General features: G+C 36.1%; 1 protein-coding gene across 5 annotated transcripts in view; it reads left to right on the top strand.

Moving 5' to 3' along the window:
* The window catches only part of LOC149557927 (flap endonuclease 1-A-like), a 225,364-nt gene that overhangs the window by 109,467 nt on the left and 89,806 nt on the right, over positions 1 to 26,091 (top strand). The gene's annotated exons all lie outside the window — the stretch shown is intronic.

Raw genomic sequence — 26,091 nt, forward strand, 5'->3', positions numbered from 1 at the left:
GACCAGATTCATGCTGGGCGATTTTTTTTGCATCGTGAATCGGTATCGCCGATTTTTGGGCCATGAATCGCTTGAATCGCCGATTCAGGCGATTCATGTAAAAATCGCCTTTAAAATCGGCCATAAATCGCCCGCGGCATGTAAAAAGGGAAGTTGAAATTTTTTTAAAAATCACTTGTTTTTTTCACTTTGTTTTTGACCTATTCTCTTTGTTATAACCCTAAAGGGCCTTCTATTTGTTAAGCATGAGTAGAAGAGAGGAAAATTGAGAGAGAAGAAGAGAAAAGAAAAGCCATAGGTTTCCAACCGGCAAGAAGGAGGAGCACCAAAGAGATCAGCAGGCCATTTAGGGAGCCCATCAATTGCTTTGGGAGCATTAAGGAGCCAATATCAACACTCCTCAACTCATTTGCAAGAGGTAAGCGCTTATTTCTTTTTTGCATGTTAGTGTATTATGCATTTTTTGTTAAATTTTTAGTGTATTATGCGTTTTTTTTTAAATTTCTATAGTTTTCAAGAATTTTAGTATAAATCTTGAATGTTCTTTATTTTTACTAAGTTGCAAGCTAGGGTTTGTTGTTTTCTAATTTTTATTAGCTTCAAACTGTGATATTTTACATAAAAAAAATTATTGCAGCAGCCTTTGCTCCCATTTTTCGCAAATTCCAATGGGTAAAAATGATGAATGTATGAAATATAATGAAGAGTTTCCTGGAAGAACCAAATATCAAACAAAATGCATGTTTTGTAAAGAAAAAATAACTTCCGGGGGTATTTATAGATTGAAATTGCACATTGCTGCTATACCTGGACACGATGTTACAGTTTGCACTCACCAAATGGCATTAGAAAAAATTGAAAAAGACAAAGCAAATAGGAAAATGCAAGTTGAAGGGTTAAGGGGTATTGGCTCCCATGTTCTTGCATCCGCAGCCGCATCCACATCTGCATTTGCATCGGCTTCCGCATCTGTAGGTTGTGTTGGAGAGGGTTCTTCTAGGCCTCCTTTTTATCGTAGTTCTTCTGCTCGTGCTAGTGCTAGAGCTAGTCGATCACATACTGAGACAGAGTCCCACACCGACCTATTGCAGCCTAGAGTGCGGAAAAATAGAATGGATAATTACTTTGTGCCCTACACTACTCTTGGTTCCCAACCCACGCTTGAGGGCATGGGTTTGAACAAGGAGACTCACGATGTTGCCAGAAAGGAGGTATGCAAATTTTGGTACTTTTGCAACATTCCATTTATTGCAGCCAGGTAATTGATTCTTTTTTCTTTGTTTTCTTTAAAGTTAAAATTAAAAGTAAAAGTAAAACTTTAATTATATCTACTTGTTTTATAATTTAAGTCTTTGACATCTAAACTTTTATTTGTGACAGGGCTCCTTATTGGCAGAATATGATAGATGCGGTTGCTATTTGTGGTCCGGGGTTTAAAGCCCCAACTGAGGCTGAGTTGAGCGGATACCTCCTGGATGAGATGGTAGAGGACATGAGGGTTGACCTCAAGGAGAACCGAAAGGAATGGATTGCAAAGGGTTGCACCATCATGACTGATGGTTGGACCGATAGGAGGAATAGAACACTCCTCAATTTTCTTGTATCCTGTGGAGGTGATTGATCATTCTACTTTCCTACATACATTGTAAATTTTGATTTGTTGAATGCTAATTCGTTAATGATTCATTTAATATTATAATTCGTTGTTTTGTTACTTGTAGGATATACCATGTTCATAAAATCCATTGATGCTTCCGCACATGTGAAAAATGCCACATATTTATGTGAGGCTATTGAGGAAGTTATAGCAGAGGTGGGGGAACAAAATGTGATCCAGGTGGTGACGGATAATGCAACAAATTATGTTTCAGCATGTAAACTTTTAACTTTGCAAGTTTTGAAAATAAATTTATTTGAATTTTGAAATTTGAGTTTCTAATTGACTTAAAATTGTTGCAGGTAAACTTTTGATGGAGAGGCACCCCACCATATTTTGGTCCCCTTGTGTGGCACACTGCATTGACCTCATGTTGGAGGAAATTGGCAAACTTGAGTTTCTCAAGTCATGTGTGGAAAGGGCAAAAAACATATGCAAATTCATTTATAATCATGCATTTGTCCTTAGCACAATGAGGAAGTACACAAAAGGCAAGGAGTTAGCTCGCCCAGGTATCACAAGGTTTGCCTCGAATTTCATCACCTTGCAGTCCTTGTTGAGATCAAGGGATGGATTGCGGAGCATGTTTGTTGGGCAGGAGTGGATTTGCTCTTCCTATGCTACGACCACTATAGGGTTAGATGTGGCGGATTGCATATTTGATGAGGATGGTTTTTGGAAACCTGCTAAAGAAATCCTTAAGGTAAATTTATTGCAATTTAACATTTAGTATTTTGCTTTTACTTTAAGTTATATTATTTTATATTTAAGTTTTGACTCAATTTTTTTTGTTTTACTTTATATGTACGTCACTGAGCCCCTTGTAGCTTTGCTACGAACTGCTGATGGGGAGAAGCCCTCTATGGGCTACATTTATGAGGGCATGGATAGGGCCAAGGAGGCCATCAGAGCCCAATATGCAGGAGTGCAGGAGAGGTATGGCCTTATTTGGGACATCATCGATAGGAGATGGCAGAATCAACTCCATCGACCCATCCACGCAGCAACTTACTATCTGAATTCGGCATTTCGTTTCCGTCCTGAGTTCAAGGCGGATGCGGAGGTTCTCACTGGCTTATACACAGTGATTCAGAGATTGAGTAGCGATGAAAATAGTGCTGCTACGATTGTTGAGCTAGACCAGTTCAACAATAAGGAGGGGCCACTTTTCTTTGGTAGTATGGTCATAAATGCTCAGACAACACTACAGCCAGGTTAAAATTAAATAATATATTCAATGTTCATGAATCTAGATTCTAAACTTAAAGTTGATTATATAATGCATTAATTTTAGAGTTGTAATTTGTAAATGAGACTTTGTTTTTGTTTTTTCCTTATTTCAGATAGATGGTGGCAAATGTTTGGGGCCACAACCTTAAACCTTCAAAAAATTGCCATCCGCATTCTGAGTCAGCCGAGCAGCGCTTCTGGATGTGAGCGCAGTTGGTCCATGTTCGAGCACATCCACTCGAAGAGGAGAAACAGGTTGACAGTGCAGAGGTTGAATGATCTTGTCTTTGTTCATTACAACCTTCGTCTTAGGATCAGACAAATTTTGGGCGCTGACTCCTCTTCGATCATTCTGGAGGAGATTGATCCAGAATCAGAGTGGATCACAGAGACCGTGGACCCACTCTTCACTGAGGAAGACCGCGCGTGGGTTGACCAGGTGGATGTAGAGGCTGAGGCTGTGGCCAGGGCAGAGGAGGCAGCTAGAGCACGTTCAGGCATTGGTAGACGCACACGCGCACGCACAGACGCAGGCCCTAGCGACGTTATTCATGAGCCCATTGCCCATGCAGGGGACATGGCTCGGCGGTCCTCTAGGACCTACCTTACACGCTTTTCTCATAGGCAAACTGGATACTGAGAGGCTGAGGTTGAGGCTGCAGCAGAGCTAGAGGATGATGACGAGGATGATGAGGCTTGAGCTGGAGCCTTGTTTTTATATTTTGTTTACACTGTATAGATATTGATAGTGATACTGAATCACTGATAGACATATGTTTCAAACTTTCATGGATCTTCATCTTAGATTTATACATACATTTATGATTTGATGTCTTATAGATCTTTATAATTTCATCTTACTGATTCTATGATTTGAATCATTATGATCATTTGATTTTTATTTACTTAAGCTAGCATACAATTTACATTTTAGTACATAATGATAACATAGTTACGTATGTGATGGATTTTATGTTTCATGTTTATGTATGTTAGATTCTATTTGATGATGTTATAGTGTTTTTAAGTTATATTCAATAAAGGGTGCATGAAATAAGTCTTAAATTGTTAAAATCTTTACATTTAAAAGCTTTTTTCAAATTTGCCGATTCATCGCCGATTCACCGGCGATTCACCCCCGATTCACGATTCGATTCGGCCATGCCGATTCCGATACGATTCCGATTCACGTTACTTTGGTCAAAACTCTTCCTGAAGAAATTGGTAGTAGAAATTTGAAGAGGTAGCCCTGGGGTGTTCCCTTGAAGAAATAGAAGCAAATTAGTGAACCAATAGTCAACTTCCAGCTTGTAGGGGTCGTCCATGCTTACCCAATCACCCACATCAATCCTGGAAGACATGTTTTGCAGTCCAGTCAATTAATTCATGCCCAAATTGATCAGCATTCATCAGCATCAGGCCACGTGTTCAATTGCAGTGGTGTTTGGTCTCCACCATTCAGATTTCAAGTTTTTTGACCTGATTTCAGTGAGTTTAGTGTTTGATTTCAGAGAGTATAGCTCAAATTCAACCTTAAAAGAATTGTAGCGATTGAAAGATCATCTGGTATCAATTCTGACTACATAGATGAGAAGATCCTATCTAATCCATCACCCATAACTCATCATTCTCAGTCTGCGGGTTCAATTAGAAGAATTTTTAATCCTCTTAGCTTTAAGATTTCGTGTCGAGGCCTGGTACTGTTGATGTGTATCTAAGTTGGATCCCTTCTAGGGTCGACCTAGTACACCTAATGGCTAATTGGCCCATTGCCCTCAGCCATGTTGCTATAATGAACTTTGTCATTTCAATCCTTAATTGGTCAGGCCCTATTTAGGCGATTCATGTAACTTACTATTATGTGATTGGGCAAGACCTATATGAATGTAACTTGTAATTAATTGGTCTGATCATATTCTTGGCACCAAAACTACAAGGTTGACTGGAGGTCTATTAGTAGGCATTGATTCATGTATATGCAAGGCCATTCTTGCATCAATTAAAAATGAATTCTGTGATGTACAGAATGTGTAGTGTGATAGGGGGTGATTAGAAGATCTTATCATCTATGGTTGGGAAGGCAACATATCTGATTGTTTGCCTGTGATTTGATGAGAGATTGCCATTGATGTCAAGGCACTTGGTTATGTTTGTTAAACTTCATATTCAATGTCAAAGGTTAAGTATGAATGCATCTAGCATATACAAGATTGAAGGTGTAATAGGTTAATTATATATTGGCTATATGTACAGAACGATTCATACCAACAAAACATCGCAGTGAAAATATTCAATCAATGTTAGAAGACATACACTGAGTTCCAAATTCAGCCATCTAATATGAACAAAATAAGTATACACAGTAGACGGACAACAAACCACGATCAACATAGCAGCGAGGACTCTGAAATGCTTCGTGTATCTTAAGTTGTATACTGTTAGTAAGGAGTGCAGAAATGAGGTCAAATAAGAAATTACGGCAAATAAACATCTAAAGTAACAACAAGGTGATAAGAATTGACACATCTTTATCATTGGCATCTCTGCAATACATTCACACAGAGGCAATATATCTTTGACTTCACTAGAGAAAACATCAAAAGCAATATACTTGGCATCGTGAGTATGAAATATACAAGAGAAGATGAGAAGTTCGTATTTCCTGTTCAAGCTTAAATAGCGATAAGCCAACAAAAACCTTCAGTGAAATATAGAGCTGAGTAATTGATAAATACACAGACAGATATAAACTACCGTTACACATAAGTATTTAAATGATGAATGAATACCGTGCTTGATATTTCAATCTGGTTCTTAAATCATATAGCATGGGAGTTTTGATATACAAACACCAAATTAAGAGTTATGCCAGAAGTCATGATGGTGTTGGGAAAGAACATTCTGAGATGTCTAACTCCAAGTATTCCATAGGACACTCATATTTCCTGCGACAAAGCCCTTAAGGGTTGAGTCTTTAATACAAACATTGGTTCAAAGAGTGGAAGCCAGTCCGCAGCGTATGAATTAGGGACACGCCAATAACACACATACAATGACCAATGTTTCATATGGCAGAAAATGAGATTGAGCGATAGAATATACTGTATTAACAAGGAAGGCAGTAACATGTATAGAATATCATGAACGCTAATATAAAGCATACAAGGTCAAATTCTAGTGAACGGCTTAAACATCACACACTAATGCTTAATTCCTATGTGTAAAGTGTTAAATAGTCAAAGTTGGCTTTTTTCCAAGCATAAATTTTCTCTTAGTGTGTGATGTTTAAGGCTGGCCAAATTCTAGACTATCCAAAGCAGTGGCAATTTAGAGGAAATCGTTGTTTGTAAAAAGGAAGATGTCACCATGTAAATGGATGTAGCGATTACCAAATATGTAGAAACAATTATTAATAAAATTGTTGAGTAACATGGATGGTTTTCTGCAAATGTACTAACATGGCCATTGTAATTGATATGTTCCAAATGTAGATATGAACCTCATATAAATATGACAGGAGAAGACATGTCTCTATGGTTTAATCATCATTTAATTAATAGTAATATATTAACAAAAATAATAATATCTATAACAATTTATATATATATATATATATATATATAAAATACTGTAATATATATTATTTAACATGGATAAATATATATAGGAAATGATGATTTACCAATAACAATAATAGTATATATATATATATATTAAATACAGTAATATATATTATTTAACATGGATAAGTATATATAGGAAATGATGATTTACCAATAACAATAATAGTATCTCAGATTGAATCATTCCAATTGACGCTACACTCTTAACACTTTGTAATGTTCGCCATCTTTTAGACGCTCAATGGAGTTCTTAGCTTTTCATTCTCCGAAGGCTGAGTGGAGAAATAAGAAGAAGTAAAATAAATTAAAATCCATAAATAAATAAATCTAAAGGTGACTTTATATTTAATTAATTTAAGTTTCTAGAAGGACAACTGATTATATTATTGGAAAGAGGGAAGCTTCTAGAGAGTGCATTTTCTAGAAGCACAACTAATTATTGTATTGGAAAGAGGAAAGCTTCTAGAGAGTGCAATTAAATAATATTTAATTTCCTTCTAGAAGGGTGAAGGAAAAGAATAAATAGAGGCGAGAGATTCATTGTTAGGCATCTGATTATTGTCAATTGCATTTGATATAAACTTGAGAGAAGAAACTAAGGGTTTCTGATTTCAATGAGCCATTGGAGAGCGTTAATTCTTCAGTGTTGCAACCATTTGAGGTGGTGAAATATCCATTGGATTTGGCATTCGGGAGAGCTTCATTTTGGAGTTCTATTTGCGCTTAAATTGGAGAATACATTTATTGCTGGCTGCTACAGTGTTGTGAACAGTGACGTGAACAGTGCCGTGAACAATGATGTGAACAGTGCTGTGAACAGTACGCAGGCTATAGTACTTGGCTTGATTATGGTTGCAATTTCATCTCCTTCATTGGGCAATTTGTATATCAGGTTCTACAATCAATTTGCATCATTTAAATTGCTCATTTGGCATTGTAAAAGTGGCTGTCATAAGTAGTTGTAGACGCACATTTTATATTAGATTTATAATGTCATTTCTACTTAGTTTTTTTTGGAGTTGCAAAACCAAAAGCCTTGGAATATTATGTCAAACATTGAATTTGAAAATATCTCATTAAAAGAGTGATAAGTTGTAGGTCTGTATATTTGATGTAATTTGCATATTTATATCTTCCACGATTGACATAATAGTATGCATGCCAAGTGTTTGACAAAATACCAATTGGCTATAAGTCCACATTTTTCATTTAGAATTCATCTATATGAATTTGAAAAGCCAAAAGAGAATTGCATATGCATTTAGTTCTTTTCTTAGATATAGTAGCAATCAATTATAGGCTTTTAGATTCCCTTTGATATCATTTCAAGCAAACATAATCAGTCTGAAACTTAGAAACAACAAGCATAAAGATTGTATTGGAAGTGTTTGACAATTTTCCTTGACCTACAAATCAACAAATTGAGGTTCGAATTGACAAGGGATATTACAATGGTATCAGAGCTTTCTTGCAAAGTGTTTGACAAAATGTCAAACAATTGAATTTGAGAAGGATTTGGTGTTTCACAAAGTTATAACTGGTTGGGGTTATTGTAGTGGTATCATAGTGGTTTCCTCCCATCCTCTGGGGTAGGAAAATATTAATTATTGTCAAATTTGTTGTTGCATTTGGAGTGACCAGCACTCTTACCATTTTCTAGCCATGAACGAACATAGGAGGACTGACAGTTCTAGAAGTCGGTGGAGTAATGAGGAAGTTAGCGCGAAGATGAATGCTTTGCAGGAAAGTATGGAGAAACTTAAGCTTTATCAATAGAGGTTGGCAAAGAGCTTGTTGGATTCATAGATAGTTGAGAGGGCAGTGAGGTATATGGTTTTTACCTTTAGAATGTTGAGATCAAGGTTGTAGGGAAGGAAGCTTGAGTTTTTCCCAACATGTGTCCATGATGCAGATGTACCTATATTCAGTACGACACTAGCTAGTCCTATCCGCAGTGTTGATGATGGACTTATTTCACAAGGACATGTGGATGTGTTAGTGCCCTTGGTGGATAACAACACTGAGCATCAGTAGGTTGAGGCTCCCAGAGTAGTCGCTATGGTTAGTTCAAAGAGGTAGTTGATGATATAGTTATCACTAACTGTTCAGATTCTCTTGAGGAAGGAGTAGTTATTGGAGACTTATATGTTAGGTATCGTAGAGTTGCTCTAGTGCATGAGGTAGTTGATTCCTCAAGTGGGATTGGGGCACGTATAGAGTCACCCAACTATGATGTTGGTGATGTGGGTGTTTCAGCGAAGTCAGTAGATGTGGGTTCATGCTCTAGTATTATTTTTTTAATAACCTGACATAGAGTCATGTGTGCAGAGTTAGGTGACAGTAGTTGAGGCTTTGTTAGGAGATGTCGATGTAGATAGTATGAACACATATAATGATGCTATGAGATGTATTAGGTATGACACCCCTTGTCAGATATTGGGTGACGAATTTGAGGAGGTTTTGGATGAGTCCTAGGATTGATGCTTACAGGATCTTACTAGTGAAGTGGAAGTTGAGATATGTGAGGAGATTGATATGACAAGGGCTTCCATTTTTTCAGATGAGGAGTTGGTTGAGGTACATGGTAGTTGTATGTTGGATACAAAATTGTTTGAGGAAGATAGCACCCGTATGAGCAATCTTGTGGTGGAGAGTTTTGATTCAGTTTCCTATCTTAGTGCAGTTGGTGAGACAAAGAGCTTGCATAGAGTTAGGGATTACAGAGGCATCATGTGACTTGTCAGCTCTAGGTGAGTGATAGTAACATTTCTTTAGATCTTGAGCATTATGATGCTATCCGTCAAATGTTAGCTACATCTGGTTGGGGTGCTCCTATGTTTGATGAGCATGGTGATAGTGCTCTTTCTCTAGCAGAGGTTCATGCGCTTCGAGAGGCTTTTAGGATCTTGAAGCATAATTACTCTCAGTTGCTAACAGGGATTACCTTCTGGAGTGGGGTAGCACCTGCTACGAGATGTTAGGGAAAGAGGATGAGGTGGTTGAGCTCACGCAAGAGCTTGAGGTGACCGTGGACTCTCTTCAATATACTCAGTTGGCTCTTTAGGAGTCACAACCACAGTTGGATGAGGTTGTCATGGAGTTAGAATGGGTACAATCGACACCAGCCCCAGACCCTGTTCAGTTACATATTGTGGTTGGTGGTGAGTTTGCTTCTACGGTTGAGGATGAGGGATGTGATGATGTGGCGAACACATTCGTCCAAGATATGAGTGTAGTATGTACAGAGGAGGTGAGAGTATTAGTGGAGACGGGCTCTCATGGTGATTTGCTTCCTTCTACTGGAAGTGAAATTATTTCTTGTTTTCATACAGCTGGTTGCATTGGACAGTTGGCATTGTCACATTTTTAGAGGGATCAATTGTGGATTGCGGGGGAGCAGATTGATGCTTCCACATATAATTTTTACTGTACTGAGTCATTCATGGAGTATTTGCTTCAGAGCTTGGATTTGCAGGAGGTTTCAATGTTTTCATACAATATATTTGAGGGTACTCTCATTTGGGGCTCTCGTGCTATACCACGATTGGTGAGGAAGATTCTAGAGACCTTGGCTACAATGCTTCCCAATAGGGATTTTGTGGTTGGGTTTGCTGAGAGGGTTGCCCAGGATCCTGCCTGACCAATACTTTAGAGTCAGAGATTGGAGCCATCTCCTAATTCCCAGTTTGATGATGATGAGCACTTGACAGAGATTGAGAGATTTTATCGGCATTACACTGTGAGGAGTGCTCATTACTTCTCTTTTGACCCATTGCTAGAGGACTTGGTTTTCAGTGTTACGGATGGTGACATAAGGTCTGGTATTCATTATACCCGCAAAGGGCATACTTCTCTCCAAGGGTTGAAGATTCTGAGATACAAGGTATTGTGAAACAATTAGATGTGTTAGTGAATGAGATGAATCAAAATCACAAACAAATGACTCAACTAATTTCAAATCCAAGATTTGAGTAGAGCATGATATCGCTTTTTCGAAGAGCGAAATGTGATGAAACAGTTGTGGCTTTATATTTGTGGGACATTTCTTATGAGATACTGCATGAGTTGGGCACAATTGAGGTGGAAGGTGATGGGAAGTCATGTCCGGTTAAGTCAGATGATGCATTTGTTGGAATGAGTTCCTTGGATCATGTATTTGATGGCGATGCAACAATAGTGGAAGTAGAAGCATGCGAGGATACTGTCATATGAGCAGCCACTTATGTGTCAGTTGAACCATCCAACGAGGAGTTTAGCAATATGCATGCAGTTGTTGATGTATTTGCTGATGATGACACACATGTTGATGATTATGAGTTTTCGCCAACTGCAGATTCGTTTCAGTTTTCTGTTGCGACAGTTAGTGCTTTTCCTGTGTCCATATATTTTGATGTGGCTACACTTATTGTTGATACAATTGGCATGAGTGTATATGGTTCAACTGTAGCTACATCTTTTTCAATGCATGTTGGTGATGATCAAGATTTCGGTCCAACATATATTATGTGGGTGGATACAAGGAAGAAGAGGTTTCATAGATCTTCTACGGAGTTGCCTTTTGGTGACATTCTGATTTCTACATCATCAACACAAGTTTTGGGTGCTAGTCTGCAGGACATGTGGTTGGTCCTGATGATGCTGGTTTGTAGTTGGTTTAGTGTCCACATGGATGTCACATACTACTTCATTTGGGATACAGGTGGAGGTTGGAGTTCATTGTGTTGTTGGATTCCTTGAGGACAAGCAATTTCATGGAGGGTGCATTGCAATGTTCCCCATCTTTTAGACCCTCAATGGAGTTCTTAGCTCTTCATTCTCCAAAAGCTAAGTAGAGAAATAAGGAGAAATAAATTAAATTAAAATCAATAAATAAATAAATCTAAAAGTGACTTTATATTTAATTAATTTAAGTTTCTAGAAGCACAACTAATTAATGTATTGGAAAGGGGGAAGCTTCTAAAGAGTGCATTTTCTAGAAGCACAACTAATTATTGTATTGGAAAGGGGGAAGCTTCTAGAGAGTGCAATTAAATAATATTTTATTTCTTTCTAGAAGGGTGAAGGAAAAGAATAAATAGAGGCGAGAGCTTCATTGTTAGGCATCCGATTATTGTCAATTGCATTTGATATAAATTTGAGAGAAAAACTAAGGGTTTATGATTTCACTTAGCCATTGGAGAGCGTCAATTCTTCAATGTTGCAACCATTTGAGGTGGTGAAATATCCATTGAATTTGGCATTTAGGAGAGCTTCATTCCGGAGTTCTATTTGTGCTTAAATTGGAGAATACATTTATTGTTGGCTGCTACAGTGTTGTGAACAGTACCCACGCTATAGTGCTTGGCTTGATTATAATTGCAATTTCATCTCCTTCATTGGACGATTTGTATATTAGGTTCTACAATTAATATGCATCATTTAAATTGGTCATTTGGCATTGTAAAGGTGGCTGTCATAAGTAGCTATAGATGCACATTTTATATCAGATTTATCATGTCATTTCTACTCAGTTTTTTTTGTGGTTGCAAAGCCAACAACCTTGGAATATTATGTTAAGCATTGAAGTAGAAAATATCTCACTAAAGGAGTGATAAGTTGCAGGTCTATATATTTGATGTAATGTGCATATTTATATCTTCTATGATTGACATAATAGTATACATGCCAAGTGTCTGACAAAATACCAATTGGCTGTAAGTGCACGTTTTTCATTTAGAATTCATTTATATGCATTTGGATTCCTTGAGGACAAGCAATTTCAGGGAGGGTGCATTGCAATGTTCCCCATCTTTTAGACCCTCAATGGAGTTCTTAGCTTTTCATTCTCCAAAAGCTAAGTAGAGAAATAAGGAGAAATAAATAAAATTAAATTCAATAAATAAATAAATCTAAAAGTGACTTTATATTTAATTAATTTAAGTTTCTAGAAGCACAACTAATTAATGTATTGGAAAGGGGGAAGCTTCTAAAGAGTGCATTTTCTAGAAGCACAACTAATTATTGTATTGGAAAGGGGGAAGCTTCTAGAGAGTGCAATTAAATAATATTTTATTTCTTTCTAGAAGGGTGAAGGAAAAGAATAAATAGAGGCGAGAGCTTCATTGTTAAGCATCCGATTATTGTCAATTGCATTTGATATAAATTTGAGAGAAAAACTAAGGGTTTATGATTTCACTTAGCCATTGGAGAGCGTCAATTCTTCAATGTTGCAACCATTTGAGGTGGTGAAATATCCATTGAATTTGACATTTAGGAGAGCTTCATTCTAGAGTTCTATTTGTGCTTAAATTGGAGAATACATTTATTGTTGGCTGCTACAGTGTTGTGAATAGTACCCACGCTACAGTGCTTGGTTTGATTATAATTGCAATTTCATCTCCTTCATTGGACGATTTGTATATTAGGTTCTACAATTAATATGCATCATTTAAATTGGTCATTTGGCATTGTAAAGGTGGCTGTCATAAGTAGCTATAGATGCACATTTTATATCAGATTTATCATATCATTTGTACTCAGTTTTTTTTGTGGTTGCAAAGCCAACAACCTTGGAATATTATGTTAAGCATTGAAGTAGAAAATATTTCACTAAAGGAGTGATAAGTTGCAGGTCTATATATTTGATGTAATGTGCATATTTATATCTTCTATGATTGACATAATAGTATACATGCCAAGTGTTTGACAAAATACCAATTGGCTGTAAGTGCACATTTTTCATTTAGAATTCATCTATATGCATTTGAAAAGCCAAAAGAGAATTGCATATGCATTTAGTTCTTTTTTTAGATATAGTAGTAATCAATTACAAGCTTTTAGATTCCCTTTGATATCATTTCAAGCAAGCATAATCTGTTTGAAACTTGGAAACAAGCATAGATATCGTATTGGAAGTGTTTGACAATTTTCCTTGACCTACAAATCAACAAGTTGAGGTTCGAATTAACAAGGGATATTACAGTGGTATTAGAGCTTGCTTGCAAAGTGTTTGACAAAATGTCAAACAATTGGATTAAGTTATAACCGGTTGGGGTTATTACGCACTCCCTCTTAGCAAGAGAGGATTTGTAGAACACATTATGCTCTCAAGTATATGAAGAGATATCATTTGTATGATATTCTTGGAATGTCATATTTAAGGATATCAACATAAATCCATCAACTTAGATGTTATCTTTCAATATAATTTAAAGTATGATTCAACAAGAAATATCAATCATATGATATTCATCATATGTATATTCTTTTGGTATGTGCACTGGCATCAAATCCTTGATGCCTACCAAAAGAATATGTTGTATCCTAGAAGGATATGATTTATCTGATTTTTGGCACTCCAGGACAACAACTTAACAATAAATCACAATGTGATTGTCTCTATCATGACAAGTATCATGATCTCTGGCAGTCCGGGACAACTTGATGAAGTCTGATCATGATATGTTCGTTATCATGACTTCCAACACGGGGGACAACAACTTAATGAAGTCTGTCATGATAACAGGTCTATCATATATAAGATCGTCACCTTACAATGGTTACCTTCTATTTATATATGTCAATGAAAGATCATCACCTTTCATTACATATTGTTATTCAATAGTGTCGGTTAGATCTCCTAAGACTGTGGATTGTATATGTATGGGAGTGTATGTTTTACATACACTCACATACATAAACATATTATAATCAGTCTAATAATATGTCTTCTTAATACTGACCATGCACTTCATATCAAATTGAGATGAAATACTGTACATATATATATCAAATTGATGGTCTTCTAGATCGATCAAATATGCCTCTTTATGTGAATATATAACAGTCACAATCAGTTAGTACTAACTAACTAATCAAATCCTATAGAAGATCAAATTAATTAGTTAATACTAACTAATCATATAAGCAAATCTTGACTCTTGATATTGAAAGATCGTGACCTATCTTGAAAGGCGTCTATTGAATACAATACATATGTGCACCGATGATTGTAGTATTGACATTGAAATCAATAAATGATCAATACCTTCAGCAGATTAACATAAATTCATATTGCTTACCATCATCCATTTACTATCGGATTCATATTGCATTTGCAGTTCATATACCTCTGTCTTCTTGCAGATTGAGACTCAGAATTAGAGATTAATATTATTGGAGATCGGGCTCTTACATTCAACAATACTATTATAGATTGTGCTCTTACATACAAGGCAAGTTACATATACTGGAGGTATTAAAGATTGAAAAAATTATTCAACTTTGATAAAGGTACATCTGCTCTTATACCTACAAATAAGAGTGCAAATTTATTAATAACTTGTGATTGAAATAAAAGAAACATATAGTATGATAGAAGTTTGCTCCATTTACATGGTATCAGAGCCATGGTTATAACAATCTAAAATTAAACTTGAGAATTCAGGTTGCATACCTTTAACATATCACATTCGTTTAAAAATGACAAGTGCAAAAAGACTCAAGGATCACCTTGAGGGAGCAAATAACTTCACAACATGGAAACTGCAAATCATGATGGTATTAGATGAAAACAAAGTAGACACATTTGTTAAAAACAAAAGTACTGAGCCCGAGAATGAGCCAAAAAAATCACAATGGATTGAAGAAAATGAAAAGGCTATGAAATTAATAGTGGATTCCATAAGGAGTCACATTGTGCCTATTCCAGCAAAACATACAACTGCATGCCTCATGCTCAAATCGTTAGAAATCGCGTTTGAGGTAAATAATACCGGAAGAAATCTTGCACTAAAAACACAACTGAATCACATAAGCATGAACAAAGGTGAATCTGTAAATGCTTACTTTATGAGAATTATAGAATTAAGAGAGCAATTGTCTAATGTTGGATATGAAATAGACAGTAAAGAATTATGTCTAACTGCACTAGGTGGCCTCCCAAGTTCATTGGAACCATTCAAACAAGGCATTAGTGCAAGATCAAAACTCCCTAAACTAGACCGATTAAGATTTGATTGTTTACGAGAAGAAGCTAGACTGTTACCAAAAGAAATCAAACAAAAATCCTTAGATGAAGACATACAAGTTCTTAATACAAATACGAAGAAGAAAGCAAGAAGAATTTTCATGAGAAAGGAAAATATAGAAAAGATACTTCACAAGTTCAATGTTTTAGATGTGACCAATATGGGCACTATGCTGTAAACTGTCTTGATAGGACAAAGAAACAAGCATCTTATGCCCATGTTGGAAAAGTAAACTCAAACGAAGAATCTGAAAAGTTTTTATTTTATTCAGCACTGTCAAATCAAGTATCAAACAAATCAAATACCTGGATAATTGATAGCGGATCATCTAGACATATAACGAGATTTCGAGAAAATATGGAAATTATGGTAGAAGAAATTGATGAAGAAGTGACCATTGGAGATGATTCTGCACATCTTGTAAAAGGTGTAGGAACCTGTACCATCAAACTAGAATTAGGCATGAAAATTCGACTAAAAGATGTACTTTATGTACCTAAAATCAAAAGAAACTTAATATCTATCTTAGTTCCTGAAGATAATGGATACAGAATCACAGTCATGAATGGGAGAGTATTGGCTTGGCATAAATCCACCACATATAAGAAGTCCAAGGCAAGCTTGTTTACATAAACTATATACTGAACCTAAACAAGCTCTCATCCTTGAATCTCTTGACATAAATGAAATCTAACACAAAAGATTAGGGCACATACACTTTCGAGCCTTAAATCCAATGGATAAATTGGTGACTGGACTACCCAAATTAAACTCCTCACATTGTGGAACATGCAAAGGATGTGCTCTAGGGAAAAACACCAAAGGATCATTCCACACTAGCTCAAGCAAAACCAAGAATATATTGGAAGCAGAGTAAGCAAGCGGAGTTCTTACTCCTTCCAATCTTGCAACTGGGGCAAATGTTTCTCCATAGTCAATTCCTTCTTTTTTTCATACCCCTTGCAAACTAATCTTGCCTGATTCCTTGTGACTTAAACCATTCTCATCTAACTTGTTTCTGTACATCCACTTGATTCCAATCACATTCTTGTTTTTTGGTCTAGGTACTAGAGTCCATGTTTTGTTCTTCTCAATTTGATCAATCTCTTCTTTCATGGCTACTCCAATTACCATTCTCTAATGCATCTTTTATGGACATAGGCTCATGCATGCTCAACAAACATGTATCACTTTTGAACCTGTTCCTTGTCATTGGTTTAGTTTCTTTATCTCCAATAATTTGTTTAGCAGGGTGATGTTTTCTTACGTACTTTGACAATCTTGGTTATGCTTTTCTTTCTTCAATGGGTCTGTCAACTTCAGAATCACTAGGTACTTCTTTATCAAGTAGATCGACATTCCTTTCATGTACACTTATCTCAGAATCAGAATGTACTTCAGCTTCTATTTGCAAGTCGACTCCTGAATGTAACTCAACATCCATTGTATGTAACTCGACAGTCCCTGAAACTTGTTGATTTGCAACTTGGTTCACAAGACCTTCATTAGCAAGCATATCTTCATAAAAGTATACAAAAGATCCGTACACTTCAGGTTCCTTCATAGGTTTAGCTTCGTGTATCTATGTATTTTCATTAAACTTCACATTTGCACTTTTCACAACTTTGTTAGTATTAGTATTTAAACACTTATAAACTTTGCTTTTTGTGGAATCCCCAAGGAATATACCTTCTTTACTTTTAGCATCAAATTTTCCATTCCTGTTGTCTTTAAGAATGTAACATTTGCTTGCAAATACCTTAAAATATTTTAGATTTGGTATCCATACCATAGTTACAAAAGTTGTTGAATGAGTACCTTTTTTGACTTGTACTTGGTTCAAGGTATAGATAGCTGTACTTACAGCTTCTCTCTAGTATTTCAAAGCAACATTCTTCTCCATCATCAATGTTCTAACATAGTGCATTACAGATCCATTCTTCCTTTCAATAATCCCATTTTATGGAGGGGTCCTAGGTGTAGAAGTATGTCTTTTGATTCCTTTGTCATTACAGAATATCTCAAACTCATTTGATGTAAATTCTCCATCTCTGTTAGATCTCAAGCATTTCAAGCTTTTGCTAGTCTCATTTTCAACTCTTGCCAAGTACCACTTAAACATTTGAGATGCATCAGATTTTTGTTTCAGCTGTCATCATCCTAGAATAATCATCAACAACTAGGATAATGCACTTGTCACCTTTGCAGCTTTGCACATCAATTGGTCTACACAAATCAATATGAACTAATTCCAGAATTTCCTTAGAGGATTGAGTCTTGCTTTTAAAACTAGATTTTGTCATCTTGCCTAATTGACATTGTTTACAAATTACATTATCAGGTTTCTTCAGTTTAGGCAAACCTCTGACTCTTTTCATATTACGGATACTGATTAAGTTATCAAAGTTAACATGACATAACCTCTTGTGCTATAGCCACACATCATCAAATTTTACAACAAGACTAGTAGCATCATTCATGTCAAGATAAAATAGATTACATATAGTCTGATCTCCATTTCCTATCAGTTTTCCATCAGTGCCATAGATCTTTGCTTTCCTATTCTTAAATTCAACTTTGCAACCTAAACTATTTAGTTGTGACACACTCAACAAGTTATAGCTAAGTCCTTCTACATAATAAACATTGTCGCACATGATCTTTTTTGTCAGTTTGATTCATCCTTTACCTTTTATCAGATAGGGTGCATCATTACCAAATCTTACACTATTTCCATTGTAGTATTCAAGGGTAATGAACTTACTTTTATCTCTAGTCATGTGATGTGAACATCCACTATCAATGATCCGTCACTCTTGTTCACATAAGATACAAGTGCAGTTGCCTCATCCTCATGAGAATCATCCTTCATAGCAACATACACCACTTCATCATCATGGTCACTAGATTCGTCTTTTGTTTCCTCTTCAACAATGTAACAAGACTTCTTTCCTTTATCTTTATAATCTTTGCTGTTCTCATCTCTTTTATTTCTATATTTGTCTCCACTTCTATTGTTCATCTCTGGACATCTAGCAGCAATATAACCAAGCTCATTACAATTAAAGCACATGATAGGTAGCTTACCTTTGTATTTACCTTTGTCTCTATGAGATCTCCTTGCCAGCAATGCTTCAAACTCTTCTACATCTTCTTCATCTGTATCACTGTCACTAGAAACATGTTTGACCTTTTTCTTTTTCTCTTTAGATTCCTTTAATGGCAGTTTAGCATTGAAAGTAGATTCAACATTTTCAGTTTTGAAATTATCAAAATTAGAGAGTTTAAAGGTAGTGAGTCTACCCACTAGTCCTTCAAGGTTTAGATTACTACTAGGTACACACCTTAGTTCTTGTATGACAGAGACTCTAATAGCATAGATAGGCAGTAATATTCTCATTGTTTTGCTGATAACAATCTCATCTTCAATAATACCATTAGCTCCTTTGATAGCATTCACAATATTTTTAATTCTTGTGCAAATTTGGACAATCGTCTCACCTTCTTGCATTCTCATGACATCAAACTTTCCTCTTAAACTTTCAGCTTTGACTCTCAAAACATTCTTATCTCCTCCATAGATCGTCTCAATAGCATCTCACATCTTCTTAGCAGTATCACATCCTTTGATGTCATCAAACTTTGAGTAGCTTAGGGCAGAAGCAAGCTCCAACATTGCCTGATTGTGTTCTTTCTTCTTTTTCAGCTTATCAGTAGTTAGGGCTCCAATAGGATCAACATGCTCAGTAGTGATGGTAGATTGTGCATTGCTATACAGGAAAGTTTTCCTTGTTCAGTGTAGGCACCACCTTTTTATACATCTTGATCTTTAGCTTTTAGTACCTTCAAACTATTCCTCACAAGCACCAATGCTCTGATACCAATTGTTGGAATTCTTAGAATAACTGAGAGGGGGGGGAATCAATTATCCAAGGTCCAAATGTACAAATAAAATGTTTCAGTGCTTATTAGATCCATATCTATAAAACTATAACATGTATGCATCCATTAGATCATACAATACCTTAACTTAGTAGGTCATTGTCCTAGGTCAAATAACTTTGCAAAAATGTAAACATGAAATACCATAAGCACATTCACACAATTTGACACAAAGATTTTACGTGGAAACCCCATCTGGGAAAAACCACCAGTAACATGCTACCCAATTTCACTCTTCTAAAGTGATGCCCTGTGAAAGGCCAACCCTGTGGAAGGTTACAATACACATTGTTAAATGTGACCTGGTTAAAGGATTTCAATCAATCACCCTATTAGGAGTGAGCCTTGTTAGAGGACTTTTGAACATTGCATTAGAATGTCACTCGGTTAAAGGATTTACAAATGACTATTAGGTCAACCTTAATCCAAAGGATTTTGTCCACATTGGTACAGTTGTTAGAAAGTAACAATATGACTTGATCTAATAAAACTTACATCTCACATGCAGATTACAGATCTCTGGTTCAGTACTCCATTCTGCTTGGCATTCATACTCTTCAGCTCTGATAGCTTGTTCACCCTTCAGGCATTCATTCCCTTAAGCCTTCATGCTTTGAATTCCAACTAGAGTCTCTTCTGTTCGGCCACTAGATGAAGCAATACCCTAGAGTCTGTCTTCCTTAGGTTCTCACACATGACAACCTTTGCTTCTGGCCAACTATCTCTATAAATAGAGAATTTAGATGTTTTGCCACTTAACCACAATTGTTCATTTTAGGGTTAGGTAGGATTTAATGATTCTACCCACTTTTCCATTTTGTTCCTCTAGAAACTTCCTCTTCAATCTTCCTTGAATTCACTTCAAAATGGTTTACCTTGAATTCTGTGCCACAAGCTCATCATAGTGATCTTCCACACACTTCACATAATTCAAGAAATCAAACCAGTTCGCTTAGATTCGTCAAATCTTCGATTTGACAATGTTTGTTGTCACTTGGCATCTATATTGTTCTGTCACTTAGCCAACACTAGTTCACTTGGCAAACAGTAAAGTTTATTGATGCTCGACACCAAGCACCAACTAAACTTTACTCGACATATACTAACATTTACTCGGCTTGCACTGTTTGTCTTCTTTGCTCGGCACCCGGCTTGCACAGATTGCTTAGCAAGGCTTGGCAGACACTTTTATTACTGGATCTTCTTCCAGTCTTGGCTTGAGTAATATTTCATTATAGATTTTAAGTAGATAAACAATACACTATAGAATGTCTTACTTGGTCTTAGTGCTCCTTTTACACACTAAATAACCAGTGTTACATTGGTGCACGAGTGCGGCAGTGCGGGGGAACGTCGGGACGAGTTTTGGATGTGGGAAAAAAAAGGGCCTCAATTTGGGGATGGCGGGGATGCAGAGGGGGGAGGAGGGGGGGAGGGGGTTGCATAGTATATATATGACTGAAAATGCTAATTATGAAAAGATACTTCAATATATTATACAACATACCAAATATAGTTGAATAGAGAAAATTGAAATGCGATTCACAAATCATAAGTTCAAACTTGAAACTTGAAACTTCATAACCATTATTAGTGACCATTTAACAAATTAACTTAGTTCAAGATGCAAAATTCAAAATTCATTCTTCAAATATGAATATCATATATCATAAAGATGCTCATGATGACAATGAGCCAAGTAGTATGAAACAATGAAATGAAATAATGTATCATAGCCACATCAAAGTGAGTACAATCAACAAAATGACAAAATTTCAATAGTGAGAATGAAATCATCCCAAGTGCTTTCTCATCATCCCCTATACCGAAGTCCTAATCATCCCAAGGGTTAGCTTGCTTAAAAAAGAACTGCAAAAGGTAATTTTTTATAACTTTTTGGGCTAGTCAGCCGGCCGCACCTCGCGAGCACCCATGCGCGCACCCCCGCACCCAAGCACCCACAACGCACTTGAGTCTCGTGTCCCACCCAAGTGCTCGATGGGTGTAACAACGCTTTTTCGATCGGTGGGGCTACTCAGGTGCACGACGATACGTGCATTGGGCGCTTCGGATTTTTGACTTGGGTGTGCGCATTTGGGTTACATTGGAAATAATTCAGCCTTTCTCTAGTTTCTCTGGTTATCTCCTCTTTTCAAATCCTCTTCATTAATCAACTAAATGATAGCATTCAGACCAAAAAGCAATTGTTTCACCAATAAGTAGCAGGTTTGACATCATCGATAAAATAATGATTGTTCCATTATGTTGGTTCTCAAAACCGCATATTGGAAATCCTAGAGCTTGCCACTTCTCCAATAGGACTTCTCAATCAATTTTGGCCAACGAACAGGAATACTTTTTGATTCCCTTGGATTTCAGGCTCCGCTACACCTAGGCGGGTAAACCTTCACCTCAAACGCTGACTGTCTGGTTCAAGGATTTTCTATAACAAATTTAAACTTCTGGAGTTCTTTGACTGGCAAGGTCTTCAAACTCAATTAAAATGAAAACTGGATGTTGGATAATGGTTGAATGTTTTGTATAATTGAATAATAATTAATTTGATGCTTGTAGGAAGGAAGTCATAGATTTTTTGACTTCAATAATAAAAAGACCAATGCCTCTGCTCATCCGGGCAATAGAGTCAACTTCAGTGAATTTTCACGTACAACTTCATAAAGTTCTTAAGCACTTATACTGCCAACAATTAAATAATCAAGATGGCAAGATGCGACAGAGCAAATATTTATGCAATCTTAAATTAGTCCAGGTTGAATTTTAATTCCTTTGGGAGGGAGACAAACTGGATACAGATACGGAAACAATTTAATATTTCACAATATCTGTGATGATCGAACTTAAAATACTAAATGACCATGTCCACTTATCCGACATTTAAATTGTATACAAAATTCCAAAAAATAATTATAAAGGATGAATCGTTTGGAGTTTAAATCTCCATGCCATTTAAAAAATAAACAAAAGACATTTTATTTTATTATAAAAATAAAATAATTGAATTTATATTATAAAGTCATAATATAGCTCCTTATCCCTCCATACAAAAATAATATATATACTTCTAGTAGAATATGATTGTTTGAATATGTCCTATTTACAAATAATTCATTTATCTTTATAGCCATCTCCTAATAGAACGCGGCTTTTCAAATCTAATAACTTATGTCTCTTCAGAGATAAATCACACCGATTAGTTTCATCTGGTGCCTTTGTATTAGACTTTACATAATGTTTAGACTAATATCTTCAAACTTTAAAACATTAACTTTGAAATACTATAGTGTAATTGTTCTTAGTTTTTATCGCCTTAATAGAATTAGGTTTTATTCAACTCTATCCTTTGATTGCGTGGCAAATCTTGGTCAGTTCATACTGTGGGTAATGCCCAACCACTTCTTATTATGGATATGTGATTCCTTTTGAAAACTAGGTGCCATATTTCCTCGAACAGTTTATTGCAATCATAAAAATATATACACATCTATTTATTACCACTTCACCGTTGCCGTGACTTGATATCCATTCGATCACTTTTTTGCATATTTGGTGGCGTTGACATGTTTGACGTGGGTACATGGTGTCTCCATCTTTCTCACTCTTCAACAGAGTTCGCTTCACGCAAAACTCTAGTCTATTCCCCAACCTGTTTTTGAATGACAGCAGCATCAAACCAATCAACGTCTGAACACTTCCACTCCATTTGTGACGACACATATTCATGTCTTTATGTGGCTCACATGCTCTTTTCTTGTGATTTTTTTGGGCTCTAACCCTGTACAAATTTATTAGGCTCAAGATGATTGCGTTCAATGGCTTTCGCCTCTAAAATCTTCAATATCTGAACTCTCTTCATACCCACTTCTGAGACTCATGCTGACTCAAATTTATTACTATTGGATTTTTGTTTAATGTTGCTCTCAAAATATCTTACAGTGCTAATAATGATTTAGAACAGAAATGATATTGACATCTCAACCGATTGACACATCCCCTGATAAACTCTTTGACATTATTTCTTTATCGATCCTTATAAGAATACTTTCCAAAATGGAAGGAGAATTGCATCAAGCTCCGGCTTTGAAGAATATAAAGCTGCTCCTATGGCTAGATATTTTTAGAACTGGAGAATGTGCATGCCTATTGTAAATGTCCTTGTCCTCAGCTAGCCTTTCGATTTGATCTTTCTCATCACCTTGCAAAATATACCGTATGCTACTGTCATGTCCCCAATTTTTGCCCCTCCTTAGTGACAACATTTCTATCAAGGTTGGTCTATTATTTGGTTCCCATAGGCCAACAGAGTATAGAGGGAACCAACCCAGGGGCTTTGAGAGTCATGCATGAACTTCCCAAGTAGTTTGGAGTAGTAGACAACAGTTTCCTACAATTTAGGAGGGATTCTTAATTTGTAGGGATTGACTAAGAGTGGTTACGAGGCATTTGGAGACCTCGGCGAACGTTTTGGAGACTTAGAGTGCATCTCCTATTTTTTAGGAGGCATTCCTATTTTTAAGGAGGAACTCCCAGTACAATGATAGTTCTCTCAGAGATGCACACAGTAGGGGAGAGTCATTGGGACTGAATTTTGGTTGATTGGGGCAATCTCCTACTTTTTAGGAGCATCCCTAAATTTTAGGGATGGACTGCCAGTTGACCCATCTTGTTCGGCATCAGTCACAGACAGGTGACAAGGTCAGATTCATGTTTGATTGGTCATTTTGGGCCTTTTGGGACCATTTGGGAAATATTTTAATATATTTAAATATTTCTTAAGTTGGTGATTAAATAAATTAAATAAGGTTAAGTTTTAGCTATTTTGGAGTAATAAGGGGTTTTTTGGCCTCATGTGGATGTGCATCCTATGGTGTGATAGTTCGTTGGAAAGGTCTCAAAATTCTCTAAATCTTTCTCTTTGGTCTTAGGGCATTTCAGTGAATGAAATTCTATCTATGAGGAAAAAAGTCATTTTCTAGTAACATGACCACTTTAAAATAAGAAATTATAACATTTTTACTACACAACACCACTTGGAGACACTTAGGGTTCGATTTGCAATTGAGAGGGGGTTATAAGGAGATGGAAGCTTCATACTAAGATTATCTTTGGCATATTGAAAAACTTGTTTTTGTGAATTGGCTCTGAGAGAGCAATTCTTCATCTGGGACGCAAACCCCAGGTTCTGGATTGGCTGGGACATAGCCGTCAGCAGTTATTGGCATTGGATTCTTCAGGTAGTGTGCGTTGCTATCAGGGATAGAGTACGCCATTCTTTATTGTGGATTTAGGTTGCAGATTTATGGTTTCAGCGTTGCAGATTGATTCTTTCAACTGAGACGTGATTCCTTGCAGTCTTAGGGCCGCCATTTGCAGTAGTTTGGCATCATTGTTGGATGTAAGCTCCTTGGAACTGCATTGGATTTATTATTTGGCTTTATAAATAAAAAATCTGCCTGGTACGATTTATAGCAATTTTGATTTGGCTCTATGCTCTTATTTATTTTCAGTCTCCTCTCATGTTTATTGTTCATTATTCATTACTATTGTGAAAACTATCAAAAAACACAAAACAAAAACAAAACCTTCTGCAACTTCTGTCTATTCTCAAAGACCATCAAAGAAATCATAGGAAAATATAGTTTATTAATTTAAAAACTACAGCAGATCAGCAAGGGCATCCATCAGGGATCTTTCAGCTACTGTTACATTGGTGCATTTTGGTCTCATCATATACTCTTTTGGCTCTTTCCTTTCAAAATCATAAATATCTTGTCACCTTTTAGAAAATTGCTTTATGCTTTAGATGCTCAATGATACCAAGATATCATTGCATTTATGTGTGCTGCTATTATAACATAAACATAGTCAATTTGCTACTACACATAGTTATATGTTTACTCTTATAGATAAGGAAGTTGCCAGTATTATTAATTTTTCTTATACTCTCAACACCAACGATAATGTTTTATGAAAACTCCAACATCAAATCTCAAATGGAGGCTCAAAGTTTTGCCAAAAAATCAGAGCTCCATCACATTACAAATCCTACACTTCAAAATAATCTATTTTCAACATGCATTTCTAAATGGAACAATAGAAGAAGAAGTCTATCTGGAGCAACTTGAAGGATTTATAGTTCATAATACAGAAACTCATGTATGCAAGTTAAAAAAGGCTCTATATGGACTTAAACAGGCTCCCCAAGCGTGGTATGAAATAATTGATAAATACCTCATGAGATTAAAATTCCCTAAAAATGTTGCTGATCCAAGTCACTACTTTAAATGTATTAATGGTGATATGCTAATTTTAATTCTTTATGTTGATGATCTATTTCTCACAGGAGAAGCTCACCTTATTACACAATGCAACAGAGATTTAACTTTAGAATTTGAAATGAAAGATTTGGAAATTCTACACTATTGTCTAGGATTGGAAGGATGGCAGAAACTTGATGGTATGTTTTTGAATCAAGGAAAATACACTGCTGATATACTTAAAAGTTTTGGAATGTTGAATTGTAGACCTATGTCCACTCCCATGGAGACTAACTTGCAAAAATTAAAAGAATCTACACCAAAATCTAAATTTGTAGATCCTACACTTTATAGAC

Source organism: Cupressus sempervirens, chromosome 5 (genome assembly GCF_028749045.1).
Source record: "Cupressus sempervirens isolate cs-2001-9-10 chromosome 5, ASM2874904v1, whole genome shotgun sequence".
Taxonomy (NCBI): domain Eukaryota; kingdom Viridiplantae; phylum Streptophyta; class Pinopsida; order Cupressales; family Cupressaceae; genus Cupressus; species Cupressus sempervirens.